This window comes from Cucumis melo, chromosome 11, assembly GCF_025177605.1.
Source record: "Cucumis melo cultivar AY chromosome 11, USDA_Cmelo_AY_1.0, whole genome shotgun sequence".
In the NCBI taxonomy this organism is placed as follows: Eukaryota; Viridiplantae; Streptophyta; class Magnoliopsida; order Cucurbitales; family Cucurbitaceae; genus Cucumis; species Cucumis melo.
This window is the reverse complement of record NC_066867.1, coordinates 14,676,514-14,691,992: the sequence shown is the minus strand read 5'-3', so window position 1 is coordinate 14,691,992 and position 15,479 is coordinate 14,676,514. Positions and strand designations below refer to the sequence as shown.

The 15,479-nt window shown below is 35.7% G+C and overlaps 1 long non-coding RNA gene across 1 annotated transcript; it reads right to left on the bottom strand.

The window, feature by feature from the left end:
• Positions 1–347: 347 nt before the first annotated feature.
• LOC127143878 (uncharacterized) lies at positions 348–1,676 on the bottom strand. The gene is made up of 2 exons (XR_007815440.1): positions 1,601–1,676; positions 348–501 (listed from the first exon to the last, which is right to left on the bottom strand). It is a non-coding gene; the product is annotated as an uncharacterized LOC127143878 (long non-coding RNA).
• Positions 1,677–15,479: the final 13,803 nt, after the last annotated feature.

Here is a 15,479-nt window from a genome sequence, read left to right as displayed (position 1 = left end):
TTTAGTCATAAATGGTAATTGAATTTGCAGTTTAACTTAGGTAAGGTAATGCATGTAGAGTTATACATATACTTTCATGAGAGCGTACCTGACGAGCGGCAAGGATCGTTTCAGCCATAAGGACACAAAACACAGACTCACATTATAAGCCAGTCTACAGAACCTAAAACTTAGGCTCTGATACCAACTGTAACGACCCAACTTTCCGGACTAAGCTGAGGTCACTACCAAATACCAAAACTCGACCATTCAACATAAAATTTAAAACGGACCAGTTACGATTCATTAAAGCATTAGAAACCTTACAAAAAGACAGTTTCGGGCCCTATTTTAAATCAATCAAAAAGTCACAAATAAAAACTCAAGTCACCAGTTCAAAATCACAAGTCAAAATATTCTGACAAAATACATAGCGGAAGCGATAAGAAAACCAGACGCGTCCATATGGCCTTCACGCGTCCTTCCTGCCTCTCGTCGGTCTGCCCCTCGCTGTGCCCTTACCTGAAAAGTTAAAGAAGAGAAAAGGGTGAGTATAAACATACCCAGTAAGGGACCCACTACTGGGCCCGTTAGGGGACAACAGTTTACTTCCTATTCGGGGGTGCCCTACATAACAGTCTAGTGGTTCCGTAGAACGCACATATCAGTTTAGTGCTCCCGAAGGATGCACATATCAGTCGAGTGCTCCCGAAGGATGCACATATCAGTCGAGTGCTCCCGAAGGATACACACATCAGTCTTGTGCATCCCGGTGCTCCCGAAGGATGCACGTATCAGTCTAGTGCTCCCAAAGGATGCACCTATCAGTCTAGTGCTCCCGAAGGATGCACATATCAGTCTGGTGCTCCCGAAGGATGCACGTATCAGTCTAGTGCTCCCGAAGGATGCACACATCAGTCTAGTGCTCCCGAAGGATGCACCTATCAGTCTAGTGCTCCCGAAGGATGCACCTATCAGTCTAGTGCTCCCGAAGGATGCACATATTAGTCTGGTGCTCCCGAAGGATGCACGTATCAGTCTAGTGCTCCCGAAGGATGCACACATCAGTCTAGTGCTCCCGAAGGATGCACCTATCAGTCTAGTGCTCCCGAAAGATGCACCTATCCGTAAGGCACACTACCCCATAGATGAAGCTAACCGTTACCCCTCAGTCCATACTAAACCGTCTACATCAGTCATACCCCAACGGCATTCATATTACGGTTCCGCCATAGGCTTTGTCAGTCAGATAGTATAGGTTTAAACAACTACGCCCTCAGTTGCTATACGCATCACCAATTCGCACACCATTAGGGAAAACCCTAGACCCAATCCACTAACCAACCAAAACCGGACTCACTGTCCTTCCCCGTCCAAACTCCATGATCAACATCCAGACCAATGCTTTACTACATACTGAACCGTAACTTCAAGGTCCATTAACATAAAATCTCAATCTACAACTAGCAGTCACAGTATCTTTACATCAGACAAAATATAATAACAGTGCTTAACAGTCAACACGCATACATTTATTCAGTACAGTCACTAACGTGTAATCCCCTGTGGATTACTACGTTTTCAGCCTGGATTCGGGGTCCAATAGTAGGAAAACCCTTACCTGATACTCGGTTATGCCCCTCGATCGAATCCACGCTCAACAGATCCACCTAAACGAAACACGAAGGTTTTAGTTGATGACTTTAGTAGAAGTCGTTTTAAAAAGGTCAGAAGCGACATCCGTTGACTTACCCAAGGAAAGGAAAACTACCTCCAAACAAGCCTACCGCGAGACCCGAGAACTCAAGCGTCAACTCTGTACTACCTTCAAGGGAGAAAAGTAGGGCCATATCTTATTCCAATATTCAAACTCTAATAGGATGTAGCAACATTAGGGAATTCATCGAAAACAATCCTTACCGAAGACTCACCGTGACCCGGAGCGGAGGAAGGAAGGCTTAGGTGGCTTGGTGAAACAAGGAGCTCGGCTCGGCTTGAAGGCGTTCGGCTCGGTTTGGCCTCGGCTCGGCTCGGCTTGGCCTTGGCTCACAGCTCGGCTTGTGGCTCGGCTCAACTCGGCTCGCGGCTCGGCTCGCGGCTCGACTCACTCGGCTCGCGGCTCGGATCGTGGCTCGACTCACTCGGCTCGGCTTACTCAGCTCGGCTCACCCGGATTTGTGTGTGGCTCGGACTGGAAGCGGGTCTCAGGTTAAATGCGGGTCCTCGGGTCGGGTTGGATGAAAACGGCAGCCACGGTGATCGATTTTCCCCCGGCGAGCGATGGCGGCGGCGATTCGCGAACGACGCACGAGGAACGCAGCTGGCTGTTTCGTGGAGCGGCGACGAGCGGCGGCAGATCTGCTGTTGTGTGAGGCCGAGAAGGAGTCGGAAATGGATGGGGAGCCGCGGCGGACGACGATCGGTGAAGCTACACACGCCGACGGAGATGGAGATAGGGACAGAGGACGGAGACGGAGAGGATGGGTGATGGTGGCGGAGACGAAGGCGGAAGAGAAAAACGGAGAGACGCGGCGGTTGTCGGGAGGAGAAGGAATGAAGAAGAAGAAGGAGAAGAGATTTCACGGGGGGGGGGGGGGGGGGGGGCGGCGCGCGGTAGGGTTTCTTTTTCTCTCTTTTTTTTTTAAAAATATATATATATATATATAAATAATATTAATAAATATATATGTAATAAAAATAAATAATAATAATAATAATAATAATAATATTAAATATAATAAAAATAAATAATGATATATATATATATATATTGAATAAAATTAATATAAATTTATAATAGAATATTAATATCAATTAATTATAATAATATTAAATAAGAATATTAATATTTATTTTAAATAAATAAAAAGAAAATATTAACATTAAAAATTGTAATAATAATTCCCGATGATAATAATCTAATCAATATTATATTATTATTTTATCGTTTTACCAAAACTCAAATTTCCGAACAATTCACTTAAAATGCTAAAATTTTACCTCGAACTTCGGGGCGTTACAAACAATTACTTGTCTCACGGACTGCAAGATCAAATCACATAAGGGGTCTTACCATGTTTTGTGAAACTTGTGGTACTGGAATTGTGCTACAAAATAGAAGGTGCTGATATCTACTTAAGGATGTGAATTACGTGTCGCACCTTACGGCGAGTTCTTCAACCAAACCAATCAACATCTCACTTTATTCCCTTATTATCACATTCTGCTCCATGATTGCCATCAGTTGTGTTTAGAGCTCTTGATTCTGCATTTTGAGCTTAATCACTTCTCTTTTGAGTTGATCTACTTGTGTCTGACCATTAGCACTTGAATTATCACATTTTAGTTGCAAGTTGCTTAGTTGTTTCTAACTCCGAAATTGCATTTCTTGCAAATTACTTAAGCACTAGATTATGTATTCAAACACTAATAGAAATTTGGATTTTAACGACACTACAAATCAAAACATTGTGTCGTTAAAAATAAAAAAGGGTAGAGTTGGAGTAAAATGTGTCGTTGAAAATAAAAGTGACACACTATTTCTTGACACAATTCTATTGTCACAATTTAATTTTTCTTGACATTTTTAAAGTGTCGTTAATTAACGATAAATTTTTTGTGTCATTAAATAAATTTTGAAATAAAAAACAAAAAATTCAAAATTTTCCAATTCCCTCTTCGCACGACATTCGAAAAGAGTTTTACAATTTACTCAACATTTTCTCTCTCTTCCTACCAAAAAATGGGAAACAACGTAATGCATTTCCAAATCTAAGAGACTGTCGTCAAACCCACTAATCTCACACAGTTGAACAAAAAAACCCGTCGAACAAGCAAACACCGTCGAACAAGCAAACATTGTCTAAGGGATTGTCGTCGAACCCACCAATCTAAGAAACTGCCGTCGAAGAATCTTGACCGCTCCGATTTCTCTTCTCTCAGGCTACTAGAAAAATGGGTTTTAATGACACCACTAATCAAGATATTGTGTCGGAAAATAAAAAAGATGGGGTGAGGTACAATTGTGTTGTTGAAAATTTTTTATTGACACAATTTAATTTTTCTTGACAAATTTTAATCGTAGTTAATTATCAACAAATTTTTTATGTCATTTAAAAAATTTTGAAATAAAAAAACCTCAAATTTCAAAATTTGTTAATTCCCTCTCTTACACAATTAAAATTATATGACAATAGCATATTTTCTCTCAACATTTTCTCTCTCTACCAAAAACGCAAAAGCCTAGGCTCTCTCTATCTATATCATGCATATATTCATTATTTTTATAATTTTATATAAAATTAGAGTCTAGACTCTATTACGAACCCAATGCAATGAAAAACACTTAAAACGAAGTCCGAACAAACAAAAAACGGGTAAATCGAAGATCAGAGACGAATTGGTAAATAACAAAAAAGATTCAATACTTCTGCGCACGTAAAACACCTTAAGGTCACGAGTTCGAATCCCAGCCGAGCGAATTCCTTTATTCCACATTTTCGAAAGACTTCACACGCGCACCTTCTTCACTCTTCAACAAATCTACGCATGCCACGTGTCGTCTTCTCAACGTGCACGCCTTTGATGTCCTGTGTTCGAATCTCATAGCCTACAAATCATTTTTTCTCACATATTTTCAATGGCAATCTAGTAAATATATAACAACTTTCTTAAAATCCTCGCCTATCCCTGAAATTATGAGTTCGAAACTCATGAAGCAGTTATTTTCATTTCTTTTCTATATATAACTCATTTTTCCGTAAATCTTAATCAATTTTCAGTTATATTTGATCCATTCATAAATCCAATTCCAATTTTCACCCAAATTCTCTTTAAATATCATCTTTTTAGAATTCTCACATCTCTCATTCTATCATTTTTTCTCTTAAAAATATTCCGGCAATCTTTTATTTCAATGGAGAAAAAATTCCAGTAAGATATTCCATCAATCTTTTATTCCAATAGAGGGGTAATCTTCTAAGAGGTAAGAGGATCATGGGCATTCAATTTATTTGAGAATTTCTTCCATTTTTCTTCTAATTTAGCATGTTGATTCTTTAATTTTTGTTCAAGAACGAATTCAATTCCATGTGATCTCTATGAAACAATCTTTTAATTTGCTCTTGATTGTTTAATTAGTTTGCAAGATACATTTTGTTTAGAAGATTAAAGTGCAAAATTCAATTGATTATCTTTCTCTACAAGAAATATTTTTTGATCCAATGAAGGGGTAATCTTCTAAGAAGTTGTAGATACAACATTTTGTCCTTTATTTATTATTTTATTTTATTTATTTACTTTATTTTACTTTATATTTATTTTATTTTGAAAGTTGGATTTGAATTTGAATTTAACTTTTTCTTTTTAAAAACAAAAACAAAATAAAAAAAATGAATATCAGTCTCTTCCCTATTTTCCCTTAACTCACGCAATTTTCTCTCCCACTCCCACCTTCTCCACTCTCCTCTCTATTTTTCCTCAACTAACCCAATTTTCTCTCCACTCCCACCTTCTCTATTCTCCTCCTTATTTTCCCTCAACTAACCCAATTTTCTCTCTTACTCCCACATTCTCCACTATAAAAACAAAGGAGGATTTTTTTGGAGGGTACGTTTGATATCAATTGGAAGGGTCGAAAAAAAGCTAAGGAAACTATATAACTTTTTTTAAAAATTTCCTCCTTTCCCTTCCCTTTTGAGGGTTGAAAAAAAAAAAGATAAAATAAACCTATTCTGTCAAATTGGTCTTCAAAGGTATTTTTTTAAAAAAATGTCCTCCATTTCCCTTCCTTTTTTAGAGTGATCAATTATAACGATGTAGTTTTTCAAATTTGTTTTTGTTGTAATTTCGTTAATTAATTTTAAGGTGACTTTAATTTTGTTAGGGTTAGGCCTGTTAGACTTAGGCCAATTGGATTTACTACTTCAAATTTAGGCCAATTGGTTTAGTGTGCTTTTACTGTTACTTGAAATTTAGGTCAATTGTTGTTTAGGTCAATTAAATTTATTGTGGCATAAAATTTGGCAGATTTAGGCCAATTAATTTTAATGTGCTTCGAATTTATTAGATTTAGGTCATTTGAGCTTTTAATTTTGTTAGGTTTAGACCAATTGAATTTAACGTTGCTTCAAATTTAGCAGATTTAGGCTATTTTATTATATATTCTTTAAATTTGTTATGTTTAAGCCAATTGATTTAATTTGGCTGTTGTTAATTTTTTGGTTTACTGTTTATTAATTGATTAAACTATAAAAGATAGAATAGTTTGTTAGGTTTGAAATTTATTTCACAAACCTGTATTATTTCTCAACTTGTATATTATGTCCGATATATTATTTTATATTATTTCCAATATATTACTTTATATTATTTCCAATATATTATTTTATATTATTTTCAATATATTAATTTATATTATTTCCAATATACTATTTTATATTATTTCCAATATATTGTTTTATATTATTTCCAATATATTTATTCTCAATCTGTATATTATTTTCAATATAGTAGTTCTCCAACCTGTATATTATATTACATTATTTCTCAACCTGTATTATTTGTCAACTACATTGTTTGCTGTATTATTTGCTAAATCATTTGCCAACCTGTATTATTTCCCAACCTGTATTTGTCATATTTCACATTGTTTTGCTAATATTATTATTTATTTATTTATTTATTTATTTTTCAGTTTCTATAATTGCAAATTGTAGTCTTTTCAGAGACAATTGCTAGCAAATGTTCCAATTTGTCCTCAAAGTAACTTCACTTTTACCCCGTTGATGACTATCGCTTTCAATACTTTCTTTTCTTTTCCTTGCTTCAGCACAGAACCACTAGAATGGTTCTTTTAAGCCCCTTCATCGGACTGGCACGACTTGGCAAACAGGTTTTGGTTTCCAGACATGATGAATAAATAATAAAGGGAAATGAAATAAAATTTAAAAGTTGGAGGAAAGAAAACTTAACTGATTCGGCAGGACGATAAAAAGATGGAAAGCTTGAGAGTTCTGATGCGAAGTCATGCGGCAAAAAGTTCAAAATTAGGGTTCAAGAAGGGTCTAAATAGGTAAAGTTAATCGTGATTAATGAGTTGAGTTACCGTGTGGGTTAAGTTGTGCGTTTTAAATGCAACGTGATGGTATGACACATACGGTTGAGTTTTCGATGGCAGCGTAATCAATACTTTTAAAAATTTGAATTTTTAAAAGAAATGAATCGTTTGGAATTCTCCAAAACCCTAATCATTACTACTGAAACCTTTCCACTTAACTCACTTTGGAAGAAGACCAAAATGCATTATGCATTTTGTTACAATTCCTTTCACGCGAAGTGGTTTCATCGTTCAAACCTTACTTGATTCGCCTAATATGAATTACGGATGCAAAATGTAAAAGAGATAGGGAATGTTTATACGTGACAAAAGCATCCATGTGTTCAAGTCCTAGGCGAGGACGACTGTGGTCTTATCATGTAGTACTCCGCATAGCCATCCTCGCCTTGTTGTTTTCTCTTAAACGTCTTTGATCATCTGTTGCATGACTCTCTGCATCATGATCGTTCATCGCAATAATCCTTTGCTACCAACCATTCATCACAATGTTTAAATGGGTCCTTTTATCACGTAGTCAGCTAGGAAAAAAGTCTTGCTTAACTCAACGCAAGGACACTTTCTTTGACGCGTTCATAAGGGTTCTTAAATTCAATAGACTAGATATATATTCTAGATTTCAGTCGTTCTAAGGTTTTCAGCTTCATTTTCGATTACTCGCATCCATTAAGATTCCTCTTGTCAGTTATTGAAAGATGCACTTGCCAAAGGCTAGTTCACAAAAGCACAAATTACTCTACTACCATGAACCTCTTTACGCGGTCTTCGAATGAATGTGTAATTCACGAGAATCAAGTGTTTCGCCTAAAATCAATGTAAACTCTTGTTCCTAAGTTTGAAAATTCAATTTTGAAAAATAGTGTGAGATAATCAAATGAACCTTTAGTTAATTCTAAAGTAAAGAACTGTTGTAATAGGTAAAGGGACAGTAGAAGAGAATAACACAAGAAACTTTGGTAGCCCGATTTGGCCAATGTTGCCTACGTCTGGGGAGCTGCACACAGCCCTGATGAGTAATTTTATTAGGATTCACTTTTAGTCAAAATACATTGATACAACATATGAACTCTGGTCAACTATATGACTATTTAACATGCTTAATAGCTTCAAAATTCAAGCTCCCCCTGAATGTATGAGTAATCCTTCTCGATGATATCTGACTTTAGGCTTCCTCTGAATGCATGAGTGAATCTCCATGACGATATCTTCATACTTTTTTTGAAGTTTACTGTGACCACCCAAATCACTGCTTCATCTTTCTCATTACTCATCACAATATTCAACTTAGATCAACATGTTGATCCTATGAACATAAGATCACACTACCTTTTGTCCTTACAGTTTCTGCAATCAATATCCTTGTTAAATTGTCGTCGTAAATCCTTAGTGCAAATTTTCCCCATGCCGCCCTACTTTTTTTTATGACAGTTTATATATATAATCCTTATTTACACAAACATATTTTGCAAGATTCCTAAAATGACGGAGAATCTATTTATCTTTTAATTATCTTATTTTTTAAAAGATAATTTCATCCAACAGACGTGGGTTCAATAGCAGACGTATAACATAGGTCAGCAATCATTTTCAAATAATCTACTTTATCCTTCTTTCTAGTAGTAATTTCAGCTGAAGGATCACCAATAATCAAGCTTGATGGATGATTCTTTCTAACATACGCTGATGGAATAGGTTCAGTTTCTCCAACTGTTACATCCGTAGGAATTGATTTTGAGCTTATGTCAGCACTATCTGTCTTAGTATCAGCCTTAGGTGCACCAGTATTTGGAACCACAGTCACTGTAGGTGCTTCATCATCCTCATCATCAATCCGTTTATTAGTATCTTCAGAATCATTTATCACAACATTAATTTTTTCCATAACTGATCCAGTTCTATTGTTGAAAACTTTATAAGCTCGACTATTTTGAGAATATCCAAGAAAGAGTCCCTGTTCTTATTGAGCATCCCACTTGCGATGGTATTCTCTATCAGTAAGAATGTAACAAGTACTGTCGAAAACATGAAAGTATTTCACATTAGGCTTTCTTCCCTTCCATAGTTCATATAAAGTCACAGTAGTTCCAGATCGAGTAATAATTCTGCTGTAAATGTGACAAGCTGTGTTAACAGCTTCTACCCAAATATTTAATGGAAAATTTTTGGCATGTATCATGACTCGAGCCATTTCTTGTAAAGTTCTATTTTTTCTTCCAACTACTCCATTCTACTGAGGAGTTATAGGAGCAGAATATTCACGATGTATTCCTTCCAATTCACAGAAGTTATTGAGATTTTCATTCTCAAATTCCTTACCATGATCACTTCTGATTCTGATAATCTTTTCCCTTTTTTCTCATTGTAAACTCAATCATAGACTGATGCAAATTTTAGCAGTATCACATTTACTTCTAAAAAATCGAACCCATGTAAATTGGGAAAAATCATCTACAACAACAAATACATACTTCTTTCCTTCAAGACTTTCAGTTTGCATTGGCCCCATAAGATTCAGATGTAGAAGTTCAAGAACTCTATTTGTGGAACATTCTTTTAGACTTTTGTAAGGTGCTTTAGTTTGCTTTCCAATTAGACAATCTCCACAAAAGAATTTATTTTTGATGTCGATATTTGGAATACCTATAACAACCTCATTTTTTACAGCTCTCTGTATGCTTCTTAAGTTGACATGTCCTAACTTTTTATGCCACAACCAGATTTGATCTTCTTTAGTTGAGTGACAAACATCTGAATTATTAGAGATCCAATGGTTGCAATTATCTGCCTATGGACGACCATTCATGATAACTCAATTATCTTTGTTAATTACTACACAACTATCTTTGCTAAAATTCACACTGTAACCTTGATCGCATAGCTGACTTACCATAATTAGATTGGCTTTTAATTCATCCACATATCTAATATCATTTAGACATGATAGATTATTTTTAGCAATGTTTCCTTTGGCCATGATTCTGCCTCTTGCACCATCTCCAAATGTAACGTGACTCAAAGCACATTCCTTCAATTCAAAGAAGAAAGCTCTGTTTCCAGTCATATGTCTAGAACATCCACTGTCAAAGTACCAGACATCATTCATGGCTTAAACAGTTGTGAAAGCGATATTTCATTGTCCCGACTATTTAACTCTCCAGAACATACCACTTCTTTTCTTCTATTCCAATTTGCAAAATTAGATTCATGCTTTTCACTGCATACTCTACCTTCTACCGACACAATTGGTCGCTTTGAAACTTATAACAAAAAGGTCTAATGTGGCCTTTCTGACCAGAGTAATGACAATTCCATCTAGTAGTTGTAACTGGAGGGCTAACAACATTCGTTAAAGTGATTGTATTTGTCTTGTCTTTTACTAAAGTAGGAACAAACTTTACTTCAATTGTAGGACTAATACTTCTTACTGACGAATCAAAACCAAGACCATATTTACTTGAACTACTATGTCCTGAATTTAGGATTGAGTTTGAATTTTTAGCTCCTGAATTTAGCATCTTCACAGATTTTATTCTCTGGTCATAGTCATTCTGGACTTCTTTCAATTTCAGCTTTAGAGATGATATGACATACATTAATCGTTCATTTTCTTCCATAAGGTCTTGAATTCTTTCTTTTTGTATTGCTCTGGCTTTAGAATCTTCTTTCCACAGTACTTTGAGTTCCTCAAGAGTTAGTTCTTTATCACAATTTTCCTTAGAATACTCACTTTCATCTCCAAAAACCAGCTTCTGTAATACATACTGTGAAAGCATTCATGTCATTATCATCTTCATTGTAATCAATGTTCTCATCTGACAAGGTAGTATGAAAATTTTTCTGAAAGTTTTTCTTTTGTCTTCTTAAAAATGTGGGACATTCAGCCTAATAATGGTCAACTCCCCCACATTCTCTACATCTGAAAAACCTTCTTTCTCCCTCATTTTTCTTTCCATAGTCTCCATCCCTCATGTTTAAGACCTCATTATACCTTCTTGTAGTGTTCTCACCATCTTTTCTTCTATAGTAATTTGAATTTTGAGCATTTGAACCTATAGTATTCAAATTTTTGAATTTTCTGACCACCTTAGAGAACTATTTCGTTAGAAGAGCTATTGACTCATTCATGTTAGCTTCATTATCAGACTGATTAACTGTTGTCTCTTCTTCATATGTAGATTTAAAAGTGATTCTCTTGCCTTTTTTGTTTTCTCTATCAGATATGGTCATCTCAAATGTAAGCAGAGACCTAAACAACTCATTTAGTTTCAACATAGTTATATCGCGTGCTTCCTCTATGGCAGTGACCTTCATGTCAAATTTTCTTGGCAGTGATCATAGTACCTTGCGCACTATCTTAGAGTCAGGATTTTTTTCACCAAGCAATAATGATTCATTAGCAATTTCCAAAACTCTTTCATTGTAATCTAAAACAGATTCATCTTATGACATTTTCAAGGCTTCAAATTTCGATGTTATCAACTGCAGTGTAGATATCTTGACTTTCTTAGTCCTTTCATATGCAACTTCTAATATCTTCATGCTTCTTTGGCTGTACTACAAGAGTTTATAAGTTTGAACACATTTAGATCAACACCATTGAATATTGCATTTAAAGCTCTAACATTCCTAACGGATCCTTGTTCTTCAGCATCAGTCCAGTCAACCTCTGCCTTTGGAACTGATACACCATCCACAGTAATCATCGGAGGTATATGTCCATTCACAAGGGCTCTCCAAGCACTCCCATCTAATGTTTTAATAAAAAAATATCATGCAAGGCTTCCAATACAAGTAATTTTTACCATCCAGCACAAGATGTCATTCTTTGATTATCTCCATGAGCTTACAACCCCCTCTGATACCAATTGAAAAATAGTGTGAGATAATCAAATAAACCTTTAGTTAATTCTAAAGTAAATAACTGTTGTAATAGCTAAAGTGACAGCAAAAGAGAATAACACAAGAAACTTTGGTAACCTAGTTCGGCCAATGTTGCCTACGTTTGGGGAGTTGCGCATAGCCCTGATGAGTAATTTTATTATGCTTCACTTTTAGTCAAAATACATCGATACAACATATGAACTCTGTTAAACTATATGACTATTTAACATGCTTAATAGCTTCAGACTTCAGGCTCCCCCTTAAAGCATGAGTAATCCTTCTCGACGATGTCTGAGTTTAGGCTCCCTCTGAATCCACGAGTGAATCTTCACGATGATATCTTCTAAAGTTTACTGTGACCACTTAAATCCCTGCTTCGTCTTTCTCATTACTCATCACAATATTCAACTTACATCAACATGCTGATCCTATGAACATAAAATCACACTACCTTTTTGTGCCTACAGTTTTTGCAATCAATCTCCTTGTTAAATTGTGGTTGTAAATCCTAATTGTGAATTTTCTCCATGTCGCCCTACATTTTTTACAACAGTTTTTATATATATATATATAATCCTTATTTACACAAAGATATTTTGCAAGATTCCTAAAATGAAGGAGAATCTATTTATCTTTTAATTATTTTATATTTGAAAAGACAATTTCATATTTTCTTTTAGACAAAATCTTCAACAAATTCCCTGGTAATGGCGCCAAAATTTTATTGTACATCTTATGCTCTACAATGAGACATGGTCATGGCATGTTGTATACTTTCTATGTCTCGCGTTCTCATGTAATTACTAATTCCTCGTTGAGTACAAGTTTTCCTATTGCTTGTCCAAGTACAAGCAAAGCAAGAGGTTTCTTGGGTAATCTAGGGTCAAACACATGGAATTGATATCAAAGCTTAATTCTAGGGTTCACTCTTCATTCAGGAGGTCTAAAAGAATTATCTATACAATATGATGAAGTCTAAGTTTAAACTATATCTACTTATCTACACTAGAGAATTTGTAAAAGGGAATAACTATAGAGGTGACATGGGTTGTGAACTAACTCGTATAATAGAGAGTGAAGGAAATCTCCACGTTACTAGGCATTTAGACCATGCGGGAATTTTGATGCGATATGTTTCAAATAACTAGCTTATGCTTAAGGCGAGTACCTCTCAGTGTCTTAAATGCCACACTTGCTCGTCTTTTGGGATGCAAATGACTAAACTTGGTTAAGCGTAATATATTTAGAAGATTTCACTTATAAGATTTATAGAACTTCTCTTTTAAGGGTAACAACCTCTCAGTGCCCAAAACCCACACTTGTTCTCCTTTCGAGATACAAATGATAGAAGTTATCTCGCCAAGGTGAAGTTTGTCTCTAAACTCTTCCTTGTACGTGTAGTCATATCCTTGTTACTTGTCCTCTCGGGTAGTAGGCGATAAGCATTGGCCAAGTGATGACTATAGCTCAACTAACGCGATAAGAGTTATAAGCTAAGCTTCTTATCAAGAATAATTTATCAGAAGGCCAAGCTACAGATAACACATTGACAGATGAATAATAAATAAGTGATAGATTGGAAAGGTATAAACATACAATATATATTAAAGAATGAATGTCTTAGACCATTGTACAATATGAATAAATACATTGCAAGAAAATACATAAATGAAAAGTATAGAAATGAACATTGCAAGTTAAGGGAAATGCAAAGTGGTATCTTCTCTACTAGAACTCTAAGCTCTCACTTACAGATTGACCAAAGAAGAAGAAGAATACTTTTACAGACGACGGAAAGGCTACTTCTTTCCGCCCTTCTCTAGGGTTTTGTCCCATTCAGGCACTAGTTTGCTTGGTGTAAAAGGAGACTTTATGTAGGCAACTTTTAGTGGGAAACTTTTATTTTTTTAATCATGTCAATGTCGATTGCAGCCTTTGTCAAGCTACATCAACTCCAACTACCATTCTTGTCCTCTTGTAAAGCTTCCTTGTGTGATGACGTTGCTCCTTACCTAGAAGTCCCACTTGCCAGACCAGCTCTTCCTGCTTAGCTATTACGCAAGGTCCTCTGTGATTCACTAGTTTCTTCTTTTGTATATAATCATGCATTAAGACATTAAAAATGCGGTAAAACAGGTATGGAGGATTATGTACAACGCATTTCCATATACTTATGAATTTACAACATAAACTGTGCATTTGATACTTTTACTATGTGTCTTGACTTCATTATTCTATCTAAAAGACTATAATAACTTGTATTTCTACAAGTTATCACCCATATAATTTATTGATCGTGTCTGGCCTAAAGTATACTTTTCTTAACTGTCACATAATGTTCTTCATATATCTTTTGTAAAAAAGATTCACTATGTACGCCCTTATTGCAGTCAATCCTTCGAATAATCTTTTTCATTTAAATGTTCTTTTTCTATCATGAACTGTTTATTGATCACGTTTGTAAATAGAAGCTCTTCCTTCTCACTTTCTTGGTCTTCTTCTTCTTCTTTTTTAGGCCTTTTCTTTTTCTCATCTCGCCTTCGGCAACTTGATCATTTAACCACTTTCTTTTCATTGTCACTTTCTTCCTCTTTTGAGGTTTCACTACCGCTTCTTTCTCATAATCTTCTTCCTTCAATTGTTTTTCTAACTCCTTGCATAGTTCACTCGGAGTTTTCTTTGCCTTACTCTTCTCCGTGGAGAGGGCTACATTGTCAACTTCATCGAGGAGCTCTTCCCGTTTCCTGAACTTAATTTCCTTTTTTTCTCCTACTAAGGCCTTAATTCCTTGCCCTTGAACCTTGATCTTTAATAGCTCAAATTTGATATGTTCTTTCTTTTCTTGGGCTTCCGTGCAACCTTCTTAAATTTTGTTGGTGCAATTGGCGAGGAAAAGGTTTCTTTCTCTTCTCACCTTACTTCCTCCTCTTTATCTTTTTCTTTCTTTATTTTCTTCCTTTATTCCTTCTCCTTTCTTTTTTTCTCTTTCTTCCTTTCTCGTTTCCTCTTCCTCTTCCTCTTTCTCTCACTTTTCTCGTGCTTTCTGCGTGTCTTGCACCATTGTTAACAAAGCGGTTAGCTTGTCTTCAAGCTCGTTGATTATTAACTTTTTGAAAGTCCATTCTAACTTTTCTTCTTCAGATTCTCTCGTCATTGGATTGAGCTTTTCTTCTTCTTCTGACACAGGGCTGTCCAAACGAACTTTTTCAGCATCTGCTTAAGACGTGTTTGATTCAGGTGACATGTATTCCTTGAGAGTGCAACCTAGAGTTTTCTTTCCTGCCATAATGATAAGAGAAGGGATGAAATATATAAACGAAATGTAGAAGACGGGAAAGGAAGATTTATTTGTAATCCACCAGCAGAGATGATCGAAAACTTGAGAGCTTCAAACTTTAGGTTGAGTAAATAGTGAAAAGTCATGTTTAGGGTTTTAGAAGGGTTTTTAAAGAAAAGATTAATAAAAAGTGGGATACAAGAGACGATGATAGATCTTGGAATCTTC